Genomic DNA, 16,321 nt, shown 5'->3' with positions numbered 1-16,321 from the left:
GATGACCCAAGCACAAAGGTAAAGCACATTCCACAGGTACGGATAGTTTTCCTGTTTGCTTCTGCAAGTCCAGTTGGCTTCACTGAGAAAGTCACAGGGGCCTTCAGGTTTGCCTAAATTCAGGTTAAGAAAGGGTGCTTCACATGCAGTTTAGGAGTTAAAAGTCTCCTCCCCGAGTATACTGCCCACTAATTCAATCCACTCAACCATTTGTAGTGCAGTGTTTTAAAACAGATCTGTGAAATGATCTGTGGCCACGATTTGATAGACATTTTTTTCAATGTCAGTGTTAACATAAGGAGCAGTGGGGAAGCTGCTGCTGCTGCTTACCAACTTGATGCTGCTTTCTCAATACTGCCAGGACAGCCATTTGTGCAGCCTTGCAGTAAACTGATAGGCTAACAAAAACGTTGGTTTTTAACCCTCTTCACTTCACAGAGGATTCACACTGCATCCCAGAAACAGTTGTCTTGGCATAACAGAAAGAGGTCTTGGAAAAGCTGATTGCTTCTAACACTAATCCAGACCCCAGAAGACATTTATGTCAAATCATTCTTTAAGTTGACATGCCCAAAGAATGTCTTTGGAGTTGGATTTTATTTTTATTTTATTAGGAACAAAGGGAATTTAACAAAGACCATTCTGAATCTTAAGTACAAGAGGAGAAAGAACAAAAGAGTTTCTTGGTGCTGACAGGCTGGGATGGAATTCCACTAAAAAGTCAAAAGAAAAAAGTGACTACGTTTCTGCTGGCTTTGAAAAATGAAATGATCCAGATCAGGCACGACAGGACCACAACAGCAGCAGTTATATTAGCACAGGCTCCAACAGAACTGCAACCAGTTCACAAGAGGGCTTCAGAGTTGCAACCCAATTCAGTTTTAGCCAGCTGGCTACCCAGGAGTCTTGCATCCCCTTCTCCACTTCCTACGATGATATTTAAAGAGACAGATCTCTGTGAGCTTAGTGGGTTTCCTAGGGCAGGCACACAACGTTGTAACTTACAGGTGAGAATTTTTCCCCTCTCTGCTGCAAAGTGCAAAAGGCTAGTTTTAATTTCACACTTATCTGCTGGTTTTCCCCCTATACCCATACTTAAAGATATATATAAAAACCACAGAAGACTAAACAGTTCCATATCAGAAAGTTGCAGAAAGCCACACAAAGCCAGTTATAATCATAATAAACTTGCACTTTGGTGGGACAAAACACAGCCAAACAAAAGACCCTAGCTAAGTAGCTTCTCTGTGTATGTTCATGCTTGAAACACCTCAGCTAAAAAGCCTTGGACATAGAATGGTATTTTTAAAAAGCCAAACCTCCATTATTGTAATTTTTTTAAACTGTCCTGGCTTCAAAAGGAGTTTTTTGCTATTAATCATGTGGCATAGTATATACTTCATATATATATATATAGTATATATTTCACGTCAAAGTATACACAGAGCATCTCACAACTGATCTGAAAACAGACTTTTTTTTTTTAAATCATGTGTTCATAATACTACTGTTAGGTAACTAACAATTGGCAAAAGTTGTTCATTTGGAGAGCTCTGGTTCACCATTCAGTTGTCGGTTGCTACTTTAAAGTCACTTGAATGTTGATTTAAATGCTGACTTTTAATAATGAAAATATTTTTCATATGGTAATATAGGGATGAAATTATATAAGTGCATTATGCACGAATGTATACACACACACAGGTATAAACCAACAGTTACTGTGCTTATACTTGATAAGTTTCAGCACATATTTTGAAACTGACTTGAAATAGTCTTAAATTACTGTATCTTTTTGCATGAGACAAATTTCACACTACAGTGCACTATTTTTATCTAGCATTAACACTGCATGATGCAATCCCTCAAGGAAAGAGGGTTCTCCCAGGTTGACAACTTTTGAGTTATTACCAAAAAAAAAAAAAAAAAAAAAAATCAGAAATAGCTTCAACATACATGGAAAACACTGGCTACTAAACTACCCAATTAGTGGAGAGAGTATCAGGCTAGACTTGGGTGACAGCAATTTATTCCACACTTTGCAATTTGTACACTGAATGACTTAGTGCAAATCACTTCATATTTGGTAATTCGATTTCTCCACCTGAGTCTACATACTAAGCTTTTCATAAGCACTTCCAGATCTCCTGTTGACAAATTCCACATAGCAGATGGATTAACAACTTTAACAGCACTTAAAAAGTGGTTTAAGGCTTCTTGCTGCAACTATAACAGTTTCAACTTCACTAGGGATGACAAACAGCTATGAAAGTAAATTGAGAAACTCCATCTTGCAGAGAAACATCATTTCACCAAGAACAAAACCAAATGCTGAATGAAAGAAACTTCAACTAGAGACTTCACATGTGACAAGGAGGGTGGGTCTATCTTTCTATATACTTTTTGTATTAAAAGAGAGATAAAAAATAGCACAATGTTAATTTGTAGTAATCTGTTCATTAAAGCTAAAGATTAACCATGCCATAAACAAATGCAGTCTCAGTAGCGCAAGTCCAGAGCTACATGACTATTTTGCTTCCATAACGTGCTTAGCTCTGTAAACCCAATGTTTCTGGACTGTACAGACCTGTATCTCAATAGACCTGAGCTGACTAAAAGGTATGCAGGTTAGCTTCTCAGACTCTGTGCCTTCTGATTTCCAGAAACACAGCAAACCTAGTTCTAACTACATTAATTGCTGAGCTAGAGTCACCAAAGTAACCCAGACCCAAGCAGGCTACTCTAAAGCTACTTAAGTATATCCACACCAAACTTGCAGCTAAGGGAAAAAAAACAAATCACCACATCACAGAAACCCACAAAAATAATTTTAATCTTATGCTATATATAAAGTAATGAGCTTCTCTGAAATCTACATGAGTGTGGGTACCGTGGAACCATCCCCTGCCACAAACTCATAGAATAGTTAGGGTTGGAAAGGACCTTAAGATCTAGTTTCAGCCCCCTGTCACACGCAGGTACACCACACACTAAGTCACGTCACTCAAGACTCCATCATCACACTGGTCTCCTATTATTCCTAACTACCTGTCTTTTCCCATCATTCTGGATGTTAGAAGATAATTGTAGCTACTGTCAGAATACACTCCGTAATTTTTGTCAAGGTTGAATTGCTTCCAAGAAAATTTACAAGCTAACGTTAAATAATACCAAAACATAAATTACTTTTGAGCTATGCTCTAACTTCTCGTTTTCTTAACCACAGACATCAAATTAATATCCCTGACATGGCACGTTAGAATGCCTGACAGAACACAAATTTCCCATTAAGCTATAGGCAAAACCTAATTGCTCAAAGTCACACTGATTCAGAAACAATTCATCTGCAAGCCAATTTCTCGATTTCTTCACAAACACAGGTCTTTTGTTTGTTTCTATAACACAAACTCACAAACAGTCCTCTTCTCAGCAGAGTATTCTTCCAAGTGTTCTCCCCGTGTGCAAGCATTACAGCACACCTTGGGATCACAGGGGTGAAAGCTTTTAAGACTAATACAAATCTGTAAGACTTTTCAGCTTGCCTAGTACCATTTCAGCTACATACAGCTTTCAAATGCATTTACATAAAATTTTTTAAAAGTCAAGCTGAATCCTTGTTGTTTTCCTGGTTTCTACAGTGTACTGGAAACAAGTACAATTTTAAATGATGACATCAGCATACACTCTCATTTATCAACTGTTTACAAGTATCCAAGTACAACACATGACTTGTTCTGAAAACGATGCTTCGGTCTGCTCTATACCAGAAACTGCTCTGTTAATTCTGACTACAGCTTCATTTCCACACAATTCTGCTTCATCCTTTCTGACGTGGATTAAAGACTTCTACTCCTTCCCGTGTCCCAGCCAGAGCTCTCTGCGTCCACTGGCACTCAAGCCGCACACCGCCGGGCACCGCCGCAGCGCTTCACTCCAGAAGCAGCAGTTTCAGTCCGCGAAGTCCCCAAAATGAGAAGCGACGGCTGCGGCCAAAGAACACACCTGCGCTGGGGGCAAGGCCCGCGACACCGGCCAGCAGCTGCGACCCACGCGCTGCCGAGCGAGACGCGACGGCTGCTCTCGGCTGGGAGAGAGGAAGAGAAGCAGAGCCGCCTGGGCCTCTCAGACGCTGAGGCTCAGACGGGCCGCTGCCCTGCTCCCCGCAGCTCCCGAGGCCCCGGCCGCCTCCTGTCGCTTCGCTCCGCCTGTTTCCAGCCCCACCGTCTCTGCCCGAAATTACCCAAACTTTCTCCGGGCGCAGCCAGCACAAACACAGGCAGGCATCGCCAACCCCATGGGGCCCTACGTGCCTCCCGCCCGGGGAGCAAACCGCCCCCCAGGGCTCCCAGATCTGCTCCGTCTTCACTCCCAGGGAGGCCACGCCACCGCTGCCGGGTCGTCCCCGCCTCCCTTGCCTGGCGCTCGGGCCCTGACCCCACGGGGCCCCAGTCCCACCGCCGCCACCACGCAGAGGCTGCCAAAGGGCCGCGGCGAAGCCCACACAGGCCGTACCGGGCTCCCAAGAACGCCGGTGCCGAGGGCGCCAGTCGCGTCGAGTCCTCACCTCTGCGCGGAGCCGTTCCCGGCTGCGCCACCTCGGTCCGGGCCGCCGTGAATCAGCCAGATTTCATTCAAACCAAGTCCGCCCAGGCCTCCGCAACCACTTCCCGGTTCAAAGGGCACGTGGCTAGGGCTTCCGGTCCCGCAGCCCAGGAAGTGGCGGGGGGAGGGGAGGATTGGGAGCCATGGCAACGGTGCGTGCCGCCGGTAGGCTTGGGAGCAGCTGTGGCCGTTAAACCTCCTGTGGCTCGGCCGCAGGCGGCCTTGATAGTCGCCGGCCTCCATCGGGGAGATGGAGCGAGGAAGGAGACCTCTCCCGATATCTCGGTGGCGCTAAGGCCGCAGGTAGCCGCGGCGGTCCCCGGAACGGCGAGACTAGAGGGCGAATTGAGGCCGGTCTGGGCCTGAGGCCGCTGAGGGCCTGGCGGCAGCAGTGAGGAAAAGCCTGAGAAGCCGCTGAGGCAGCGGGTCGCGCCAGGGTTCTGCTGTGTTTGCTGGATTGTGCACTAGCAAATCTGTAACTGTCACAGTTACTTCGAGTTTTTGGAAGCGGAGGCCTTCAGGCGCTTCCTCTTAAGTGACAATGTAAAGTGGTACAAAGCCCTTAAGCTGTGAAGTGCTGTGAGTTAATGCATGTAGCTCAGAAGCAAATTGCAGTTGAATGGCACCTGTGCACAGAGAACAAAGTGACAGGATGGCAGAAGAACCAAGGCATGTGGCATCAAATCAATAAAACGATTATGTAACAGGAACAGTATCACATGTACTCCTCAAAAGCAGTATTACAGAAAATAAGAGCATTTAAAGAAGAGTAGAGAGAATGGTCATACCTGTAAAATCAGCATAAGCAGAAACAGAAAAGTGAGAATTTTTGCCACATGTAGAAGATAAACAGGAGATTATCAGATAAAAGCATGCATGGTGATGAATGATACAGAGAAGCAGACTGGAATTTCTATTACACTTACATTAAAATAGGATCAAAATCTCTTGTAAATTAAAAGAGGAAAATACAAGACTGAGGAAATACTTCTTTTTTTCAGACAATATGTGAACAGGTCATGGGACTCAGTGCCTCGGGAGCTTATTATGGCTGAAACAATACCCTATTTTTAGACTTTCATTTATATCTAGTTAGTGAAGTATTACAAGTATTTTAGAAAATATTGGACTACTTAACCTTTAAAAACAATTTATTAGGACTGTGAATAAAGGTTCCAAGAAGAGCATTATGGTTAGTTTTTGAAAGCTCCTTTAAGGACTGAGGATGTATTATTGGAAGATGGTCTGCTTTTTCTGCTCACAGACAACTACATGGAAGCAGGTGAAAAGGTAATATGTTATATAGATATAAGTTATGTAGATATAACCTCACACTAATACAGTCACCCTTTCCATGACACTTTAACAGACTCGGAAGTCTTAGGGTTTTATACCATGATGTGTAAAATCAATCAAAAGAAAGAGAAAGTATGTTACCCTTATAATTGCTGTTCTTCTCTTTAAGAAGGGCAATCATTTGGGGAAAAAAAAAAAAACCAAACAAACCAACAACAACCAAAAACCTAAAAAACACCCCCCACACACAAAAAAGGCCCAATCAGTGTTCTTATAACTGTCTTTTCCATCCCTTTTCAAATCTTTACTAGGCTGAGGAAATCACAAGAGTTAAAATTCCCAAAAGATTCTTTAAAAGCTGAAGGCTTAAAATGTAGTTTATGTTGTGGTTCAGACATTTCTTTTTCCTGTTACTAATGTGAAACTTACTGGTGCAGTTTACTGCTGCACCCACAGTGAAATTGTTCAGAAAAAAAAGTAAAGACATACATGCATCTGTCTGCATGTGTGTGTTTATCTATACATGTCTCATACAAAAGAAAACTTGCACCCTGCTTCAAACAGGCTGTTATGTTCTTTCCTGGTTTAAACTGGCAAAACATAACTACTACAGTCTTGAGACTGTATTTTGAGACTCTTGCATATTTTAATGTTCTCAGAAGTAATTAAAATAATTATGTGGTAAAAAGTTCTTTTTTATTATTATTTCATCAATGAAGTAAAGTATTAGTTCAGTCAACTGAAATGCATTGTATATTTTCCTGATTTTGTACCATGGTTTTGAGAGCAATCCTTCTATTCCTCTGTGTTCACTGGAATTCTGACAGAATTCCATGAGAAATACTAAATATATTTCCATCCTCACCCTGCAGTCATGTGTCTTTAAGCACTTCTGATAAAGAGAAAGAAACAAAAATATTTAGAAAAAAGCATTCCCCTGTGTTAATGTGTACAGTAAGGAAAGCCAACATAGTTAGGTCTTTCTAATTTACCTCTAATCACTGACTTAAATGAGCTATGTCATTTCAAACCATGTATGGATTTGGCCCTTCTCCATTGAAATACAAAGTGAAACAGACTTTCATTGTTATTCTTAATTACATTTCAAGTCATAGTATTGACTTTTTAAATATATACATGTATTGAAATTTTATAAATAAATATAGTTACAGAAGAAGAAAAAAGGAGAAAATAGGAGAAATATTTACATTAGAAAGTATAGAAAATTAATTGGATATACAGAGGCAGTATCATAGTTGGTACTTATGACAGATGGTATTTTATATTTTTGTATAAAAAGGATATATTCTTAATCATATATGTCAAAGAAAAGAGACCATATGTTGTTAAACACTTTCAAATTGTCATTTAATCTGAAGGGCACTCTCTTGCATGCTCCTGAATCCCTTATTGTTTTGGTTTAACCAGTGCTAATCCATAGAATATTTCTATTTATTGCTTTACTATAATGCAGTGCAGACTGAAAATGTTCAAGATATGTTCCCTTTTTTATTGCTTGGGTGGCTGTCATTAAGTGGTCAAAACTTTTTTCAAATGGACCCTTACATTCTTCTTGTTTTTCTCATACTAACCTATCCTTGCTTGTAGTAAAGCAATCAGTAGGGATCAGACTTGCAAAGAGATCACACCTTTTTTTCCTGACTCCTCACTTCTCTGGTGTGTGATTTTTCCCCAAGTCTGTTTATGATTGGGTTAAAGCAGCAATTTTCCTGCAGGTCTATAATTAATGAGTTTAATTTTACAGAGCTGAGTGACGAAATTGAAGAGTTGTATGTAGAATATGAGAAATATGCGGAGCGACTGGCCACAGTTTCCTTGCAAATCATATATATAAACAAACAGAATGTTGTTAGTGCTGGGACAGTAGGAAGTCTCCAGGACTTTGTCATAATATTAAAAAACAGAACAAAACTAAAACTCAACAGAAGATACAATTTTAGAAAGTCTAGGATAAAAAGGCACTCCATTTGCATTGTGGATTGGACAAAACTTTAGAGTTGTGGACAGTTACATTTTCTATGTTTAAGCATGTAGAAGAGAGCATAGGGAATGAATATACATTGGGGAGTAAAAGAGCTGACATCATCCTTGTGAAGGGATAATAGAATCAGCAGCAGTACACTTGCTTTTTTTTGTGTTTTTGTTTTTTCTTCTTAGAACTATGTTTGCTAGTCAAACACTGAAAAAGTAGAGGAACAGTAGTTTCTTAAACTCAAGCCTTTTACCCTGAGAATGGACTGGAGCTCTGCCTTGACAAACTTATATATGGGAAAATGGTTTCCTCTGTCATACTTGGCAAGCACTCAAAACAGTTACAAGTGCTTACAGTGACCCCTGTGACATCCCCAACAGCTTGTAAAATGCCTGATAACTTTTTGCTGTGTACAGACTAATAACAGGTCTTGTCACAGACAATGAATAAAATTTTACAAGATTAGTTAAAGATAGTATATGAGTGAGATGACTTTTTTTAGTCTTCTCAGCAATTCTGCAGTCAGCTGCAGAAGGCTGTTAGAGGTTTTAAAGAGGCTTCATTAATCATGAAACATATGATTATTGAAAACGTGCAAACAGATCTATCTCTCCTAGAACATAGACCTGCACATTGAAGTATGACAAGTATAAACCCAGATTAATTTGGGTGAGAAGAATGGTAACAATGTATTTGGATATAATCCATCCCCATTTCAAAAGAAGAGAGTATTAAGAAAGCAAACATTCCCTACAGTGACTCATAATGCCACCCCTCCCAAATGGAGCCAAAAGATCTTGTTTATATTGGAAGTTTCAGTATTCGCCAGCCAATACAAGTTTCATATACAGTCCTAAAGGAAACTGGACTTTTGTCTTTTTATGTCTATTTAAAGTGATGGCTGAGTTGTGAGAACTATCTACAAACCATCTGGAGAAGATAAGGCCAAGAAAAAATCAGTCTTGCTGGAAATGCCTGTGTTGGGGGTGTCAATGGAAAATTTTTATGAGGAAACAGAGAAGTGGGTTTGTGTCCCTGGCAATTGCAAAGGTGCTACTCCGTGAGAGACAGATTATTTAAATAACTGTGTAGAAGACTGTAAGTTGAAGACTATAAATCAAGAGAAAGGTGGTATGTAAGGTGGACATACTGTGGGTTTTTTTTCTAGATTACTGTGGGATGGAACGATGTTCCACCTAATTCTAATTTTTTTCTTTATTCAGTGGGAGTTTTTCCTCTTGTGACACAATAAAAATAAATTTCACACTTCCTTTAGTACTTAAGATATTTCTGTTGTTGGAATCAAACATTCCTTTTAAAAAAGTGCTGTGTAACTGGTAAATTGTTTTTCACCAATGTCAGGTAGTGAGAGCCAAGAAATAAAGACAATTTCAATCACTTCTGTGTTAGAATGTAGTACAGACTAGTAGGAGCAAATCTGTAGGGCTAAACAGGGTAACCATGTTTTGTTTCTTTCAGCATTTTTTACTTTTGATAGCTCTAATTGAGACCTATATAGTGAATGCAGTGCCCATTTGCAACAAAAGTGTATTAAGCATATTCCTGGTGTGCAGTTTTTCATATGAAAGAATCCATTTCCAGCACTCCCCAGCAGCTTCGCGGGGCAAAACAAAGCATCAAAGTGCATGGGAACGAAAAGTTTTGCTTTCAAGGCACACGTGGGATCCAAACTTAAAGCTTCACGTAGATGCATGATATGGTTTTTTTTGTGGCAAGAATTAACCCACAGTATGGAAAGAAAACATGGCAGAAAGCTAGAGAAGGGTGAAATAAAACTGAAGAAGGTGAAGTCCTCCACATTGCTGCACATGGGATGCCCAAGGCACTGGGTATATACAATATGTTCTATGGAGAGCCCGAGGGACCTGTAAACTGCTAGATAAAACCCATTCAGCGAATATTTTGATCCTCACAAGAGTGTCACTTGGGAAAGGCACATTTTTTGCAAGAAACCAGCTGCCAGATGAGACCATTGACCATTGTTAAGATCTTTAAAATAAAGCCAAGTAATGTGAATTGGAGCAGTTAACAGATGGATGAATTACTTGTGATATAAGTGATAACCAAGTCAAAGCAAGGTGAGAAAAGGACTTGACATTGCAAAGAACAGCGGATATTTGCAGGGCTAGTAAAGACTGCTTCCCAAATAAAAGTGTTAGCTAGTGGTGAAAGAACTGGAGTGTATCTAATTAAAAATGCATACCAAAGCATGAAGAGAGAATACAAGGGTAAACAAATGGCAGAGACCAGACTTGTTTTCAATAGATGTAAAATCAATCACAACATGGTGAAAAGGTCCTGCACAAGAGGTTCAGTGTCCTGTATACAATGAAAGCAGCCATTTTGCAGAAAATAGATTGCTTTCAACTCAACTTGTAAAGATATGCTAAAGAAAAGCTACCCACGACTATCCTGCTGGAGGACATAATGATGGTTACAACAGTGAAAGTAATTATTATGTCTTATTAAAGGATAGTACAGATGATACTATTCTATGAAAACAGATTTTCTACTCAGCCAGAACTTTTTCCTTTGAAATTGCCCCACAAACGGGGGTGCAATTTGTGCATTTCTCTAATGACACAAAAGTAAAGAAGAATTGCTACATAGCTTCATTCCACAGTGCTTCCATAAATGAATTAAGTCTGTAGAGATTACATTAATAATCAGAATATAGGAGACACTAAGGTATTTGCAGTCCTGGTGCCTCTACAGAACAGGAATCTGTTTATACTTCTGATTTACACTGTTGCTTAGGAAGTGAAAAAACCCGCACTTTCTATTTAAGTAGAATTAAGTAGAAACTGGAGCTAAACACAAAAGAATGTATCTGATTTACGCACAAAATCTGTGACTTCCACATAATCTTCCTCTTCATAATTATGCAAGCTATTGATCAAAAGGTGTTGACTCTTCCCTTTAGGATGGTTTCAGTTCTTGCAATCCTCCAAGATACATCCCACAGCATTTTTTCCCTTCACTGTCCTGACTCTTTCTTCCAGCTCCTCCTTAGTAGAATTCTCTGCTATGCTTATAAATGTTAAAGCATGATGGAGCCTTATTGTGTTTGGAAATTTTCTGAGATAATACAAATTGTAAATAGCTAGCTGGATAAGCTTAGATATTTCTCCTTCTTGGTTGGTTTAGAAAATACCTATTTTATTGATTGAACGTATACATCAGACTTCAGTTGGTTCAGCTCTTTGTGACATAAGGCACTATTAGAAGGAAAAGGAAAATAAAATACAGCATAATTTTTCTTGACTATGCATTATTTATACAGTTGTGATCATGTTTTTCCTATGCATTGATCAGAATAAAAATATTAGAAGTGGTAGAAAAGGTTTGTTTCATACTTGTAGCATCTGAATTGTCAGAAATAAGATTTTTCAGGATTTTATTATACTGAATAGGCAAGCTCCTTACAAACATTGATAAAATTGTAATTTGGATAGGCAGAGTACTTGCAATTGGCAATGAACTATTACAGGTAAGCCAAGATCCTTATTTTAGTTATATTGGCTGTGTGCCATAAAATCATAGAATACCATAAATAAATACAGTAGCAATTTATCTCATCTCACTAGCTATCTTGATTCAGTTGATTTAAGGTTATAAACTGACTTTAATTATATGTTGTAACAGTTGGTATTTGGAGACCTAAATATTTGGAACCATGTGGTAGCAGTTTGAATCTCCATTGCAGAAATGATCTGAAGAAGCTCTTAATACTGCCCAGATTTTTAATTTCAGTGATTTTTAAAAAAATCGTATGCTTCCAGATTTTTTTCTTCATTTAGGGAGTTTGATTCCTTTAGCTTGAGCTACTAAGCACTTCCCCCCCACCCCCATCTTATTCCAGGTCCTGAGTTCAGTCCAAGCACCAATTGAACCCATGAGTTTTCATTGCAAAGGTAGGATGTGGGAAATATGACCCATTTCAGATATTTTTTGCTAAGATAATAAAACAGTAAGACATCTTTATCTCTTGCAGAGAAGGTAGATGTAAATATTACACTTGCACATACTATTTTTTATTAAAATATTTGCATATTGTCGTTTGAGTTCCTGATAGCTAATGAAGCAGCACTCAGTATCAGTTAAGGCATCATTAATCTGTTCTGTGAAAAGTTCATGTTATTCAAAGTTTATTTTAAACTGTATTTTATGATTGTATTTCAGATTTGGTTATTCTGCTGAAAAGAATAGGACTTGCTTGTTTATTCTTGCTTTTAAAGTGTTGTCACAGCACTGTCTAAATGACTACATTTTGTTTCACTGATAAAAATTAATGTAAATCCAGATAAGCAGAATATCACACAGATAAGCAAAATGTTTGAGGCAAAAGTAAATACAAAGCTTGTTGTAATTAAACAAAAATATTGAAACTAGAAAATGAAAAATTGATATTCATTAGGTTTTTCAAACTATTGTATTGCTGATATCTAAGTTGCTGGGTTGTTAAATGTAATACAATACACAATCTATAATTGTGGTTTGGAGGCTTTTGAAGATCATGTATTTTAGTTAATATAGCAGAGAAACTTTTCCATACTCTGCAGTTCACAAAGTTGACTCTCATACTTTAAAAATGCTTGGAGTTTTTGAGTAGTTTTGAGTATTTGTCATGAATTGCACTGTTTAAAATATCTGAAATACAGTATGATGATCCATATGGCATTTGTGCAATAGAGAATTTTGGGTGTAATAAATGCAATTGTTAGTCTCAATAATCTTTTCCTTACAGTAATTACACTCTGTAGAAACTACCTCAGGGCATCAGGGCCTTATAATAGTATGTTTGTGTATTTTGGGAGCTTGGGGATTTTGACTAGTGTTTGTAGATTTAGAACTTCCACTGTGTTGTCCTTTCTGTAGTACCCTGTTCAGCACCTGTCCAACAAGCTAACGTTATTATTTGCTTCTTTCAATTTAGTTTTATGCTCTGTACTGTGAGGAAGTTTCCCTTCTCCACAAAACTTGGATATAGAAATTAATTAAATGACTTATTTCCAAGTAACCTGAAAGAATCAGTTTAAGCAAGAGTAATAATCTCATCTAGCTAACAATCAATCATTTTCTGTATTCAACATCCTTCACTAGCTGTTTTCAGCAACTCTGGATAGCCTCTAAATAATCATCAATCCTTTGTTCCATATTTCTTTATGAGCACAGATGCTTGCAACTTCTATTGAGTGACTGTAAGTAACATAATTTTTAATTAGAAATGCGCTGATTTAAAACTGCCTGCTCATCTTAGCTCCATCTTCCAGGTAACTGGAGCTGCTAATTACTTTCAAAAAACCAGGTCAAATGGTCACTATCTGAATTTATTAACCACTAAGCAAAGTATGTCTATCTCTCTAAAACCCAGGAAAACTTTACAAATATTTTTAAAGGTCAAATTTTGTGCTCTACTTTACTGATTGACTTTGTTCTTGGTAATAGAGATGGGATTTTGTAATAGTAGTAATATATGAATAGTTAATATTCTTTAAATGAGTAGTAGGTAAACTAGCTCTGTTCTTTTGTAATGGAAGATGGCAAAATGTGTTCTTAATGGTATACATAAGAAGTAACTTTAAGGATCTCCATCCCACTCAGAAACGTTCCAAAACAGTTAATTCAGATTTTCTCCTTACAGTCTTTTATGGTTTTGTTTCTCAAATAAATAAAGAGAAAAATAATCCCCAGTAGTGATCATCACATGTAGGCTGCCAAATAATCTGTTCAAATAATCACCAAAGTTGAGTATAGAGGCCAGGTCTTTTAAACTATGTCTTCTGACCCTCTGCATGAGACACAATTTTTAAGGAAATATTTTCTAGTTTTAATTTTAAGAAAAGAAATCAAAGCTATTGTAACATTTTTTCTTGCTGATAGTATGAATGTTGTCCAATCTAGATCTATACTTTATGTGACTGGTACTGTTCTACACACAGATATTTAAGTAACAAAAGAATTTTGTAAATGCAAACCACCTCTACTGTCTTGAAGCATAAGAATAGGTTGCCTGCTGCATGAAAAGTAACCATGCTTCTAATTATTAGAGGATATCTTTGATATTGCAGTTAGTTTTTAAACAACCAGTAGACTTAAAAGTTGGTGAGCTATTTACAATATTAACATGGTGTAAACCTTTTATTTTATGGTATTTCTTTCAGCTCTTCTTCATTTCCTGAACATTTGTTAAATTTTCATCACTGCTTACCAGTAAAATTCTAGCTAGTTTTAATATTTCCCTTATAATTTAAAATTAGCTTCAGATATACTTGACTGATGTGGATTACATTAATGTAATGAATGAAGCAGTGTAATGTTTTCATACTCATGTGTTGTTACAATTATGTGTTGTTACAATGCAGGTAAGTTTTGTTCCTTGTTGCTTTTAGCATTGTGCTTTACTATACAAATAGAAAAATCCCTTAAATGATATCAAGTCTTTCTTATGACAGAGAAAGCAGCTACCCCTTATACATTTTGAACAGTGGTATTTTTAGGGAAGAAGAATCCACTCTGCTTAAATTTGGGCACACAGATCTATAGCTTCTTGAGGTCTTTGTCATTTTGCCAGTTGAATAAGCAGGGTGGGTTTTTTTGTAAAGCAGCTAAGAGTGCTAAATATGCTGTTTCATAAAGCTTACTAAAGAACAATGGGTTTATTGTATTTTACATCGACTGATGCAAGTAGGAGGAGAAGACATATTATCATGTAGGGTTGCACACATTTATTTCATGTTTGCATGGAGTATATGCTTATTATTTATTTATTAAAAAATGGTTACGATAGATCTTCAAACACAAGGAAATGTTGTGAATAATGCTGTCTTTCCTTTTAAGAGTTGCAAACATGTTCTATACGACTCAAGGCATCTTGGCATAGACCATTCTACAATGGCCAAGGAATGAGTGTTTGGTTTTATTGGTCTGTATTTGGTCAGTATTTGTCTTTAAAGCTCAGAAATTCCAGAGTGGCATTATCAACTCAGTTGGCAGTCCTCTTATTTTAGACCAGAACTGCTACTACCTTTAAGAATTGCATATAGTGAAGGTCCTGACTATAAATCAGAATTCTATGGTATTTTCTGTAATAGCTAAATGCTAATTTTTCTTTTAGTTAATTCTTCATCTAATTCATGATATTGCAGTCAATGGGAATACTATTACTAGTATCAGCTAACAGCAAGAATATTTTTTGGATGCATTTTCCTCTTTGTGCCTTAAACTATTACAGATAATGTCTATTGAACAGGTATGCCTCAATGTAGACAATATCATTCCTCTGTAGTGCAGTATGTTAAAAAATGAAGTGATGAACTTTATCTTTGATTTAGATGGAAAAAAATAGATCCAAGATCATTAGTATTTATTACCATTTACATTAAATATCTATGCTACTGTATGCATTTGTTCTGCAAATGTTGGTGAAAAATAAGGCCATGCATATTCCTACAACAAAGCTGTTCATTGTATAATTTAGTTTTCAGCTGAGTCTGAACTTACTGCAGGTGAAAATAAGATGATCCAGATCTGTCAGCACTGATATACATGTAGGTGGTTCCATTATTATAATTTGTGAAATGCTCACAAGCTGTCTTTGTGAGGGTGCTTATATGGAGTAATGTATTAAAAAGAAGCAAGATGTTCAACCTTATGATGGCATTGCAGTTGTGCAGTTTGTGTAAAGTGGTTAAATGTTCCTGAAATACACATGAAAAGTTTTTGAAGAGGAAAATTGAGTATTGTTATTGTATGATTTTGTGTGGAACGTAATACTACATACTTTCAGAAGGAATTTTCTGCTTTTTATGTGACAGATATGTTTCAATCAAATGGAACTTTCATAAACTATTTATAAACCAGATGCTCTTTTCATGAGCTGTAAGTTACTATAACACTGTTGTTCTTAGATGGAACACTGGTATTAGTTGCAGAACTGTCACTGTTTAAAAAAAGCCAGAGTTATTGCATTAATACTTATAGAATTTCAGGACTTTTTCTACTGTTTTGAGAAGACCACTCTTCTTTTTTCCATCTTTTCTTAGATTTTACTTTCAGCTGTTGTTTAAATTTGCAGTGATGAGCATGTGTAGTATGTGCAATAGGTGTTAGAACCAGTCCACAACTCTGATTAAAATAAATGATTGGAAAAAAAACAAACCTTATTTAAAATACCTACTTTTGAGAAGCTTATTAAAATAAATTAAAAAAGTATAATATGATAATATAAATGGGTATAAACCAGTACTTTATAAGCTGAATTTCAATCCTCTCCCCTCCTCCCGTGTTCAGAATATTAGGAAAATGATGCTTTTATTAAGAAGTTTTATTGAGACTGGCTGATACACTTGGAAAAAAAAAAAATATATGAGGTTTTGGACTCATGGCCTTTTCATAGAGTCATTCTGT

At 37.5% G+C, this 16,321-nt stretch overlaps 1 protein-coding gene across 4 annotated transcripts in view; it reads right to left on the bottom strand.

Moving 5' to 3' along the window:
* Positions 1–4,656, bottom strand: part of PSMD14 (proteasome 26S subunit, non-ATPase 14) — a 48,766-nt gene extending 44,110 nt beyond the window's left edge. For 2 of the 4 annotated variants that reach the window (XM_080621870.1, XM_080621874.1), the window contains exon 1: positions 4,565–4,656. The gene's annotated coding sequence lies outside the window, so the exon portion shown is untranslated. Of the gene's footprint in view, positions 1–4,002; positions 4,226–4,512 lie in introns of those variants that run through there. The other 2 variants (XM_080621871.1, XM_080621872.1) reach the window with 2 other exon arrangements.
* Between the last annotated feature and the right edge of the window lie 11,665 nt (positions 4,657–16,321).

The sequence above is a fragment of the Psittacula echo genome (genome assembly GCF_963264785.1).
Source record: "Psittacula echo genome assembly, chromosome: 6".
NCBI classification, from domain to species: Eukaryota; Metazoa; Chordata; class Aves; order Psittaciformes; family Psittacidae; genus Psittacula; species Psittacula echo.
The sequence above is the reverse complement of the archived record's forward strand: the minus strand, read 5'-3'. Positions and strand labels throughout refer to the sequence as shown.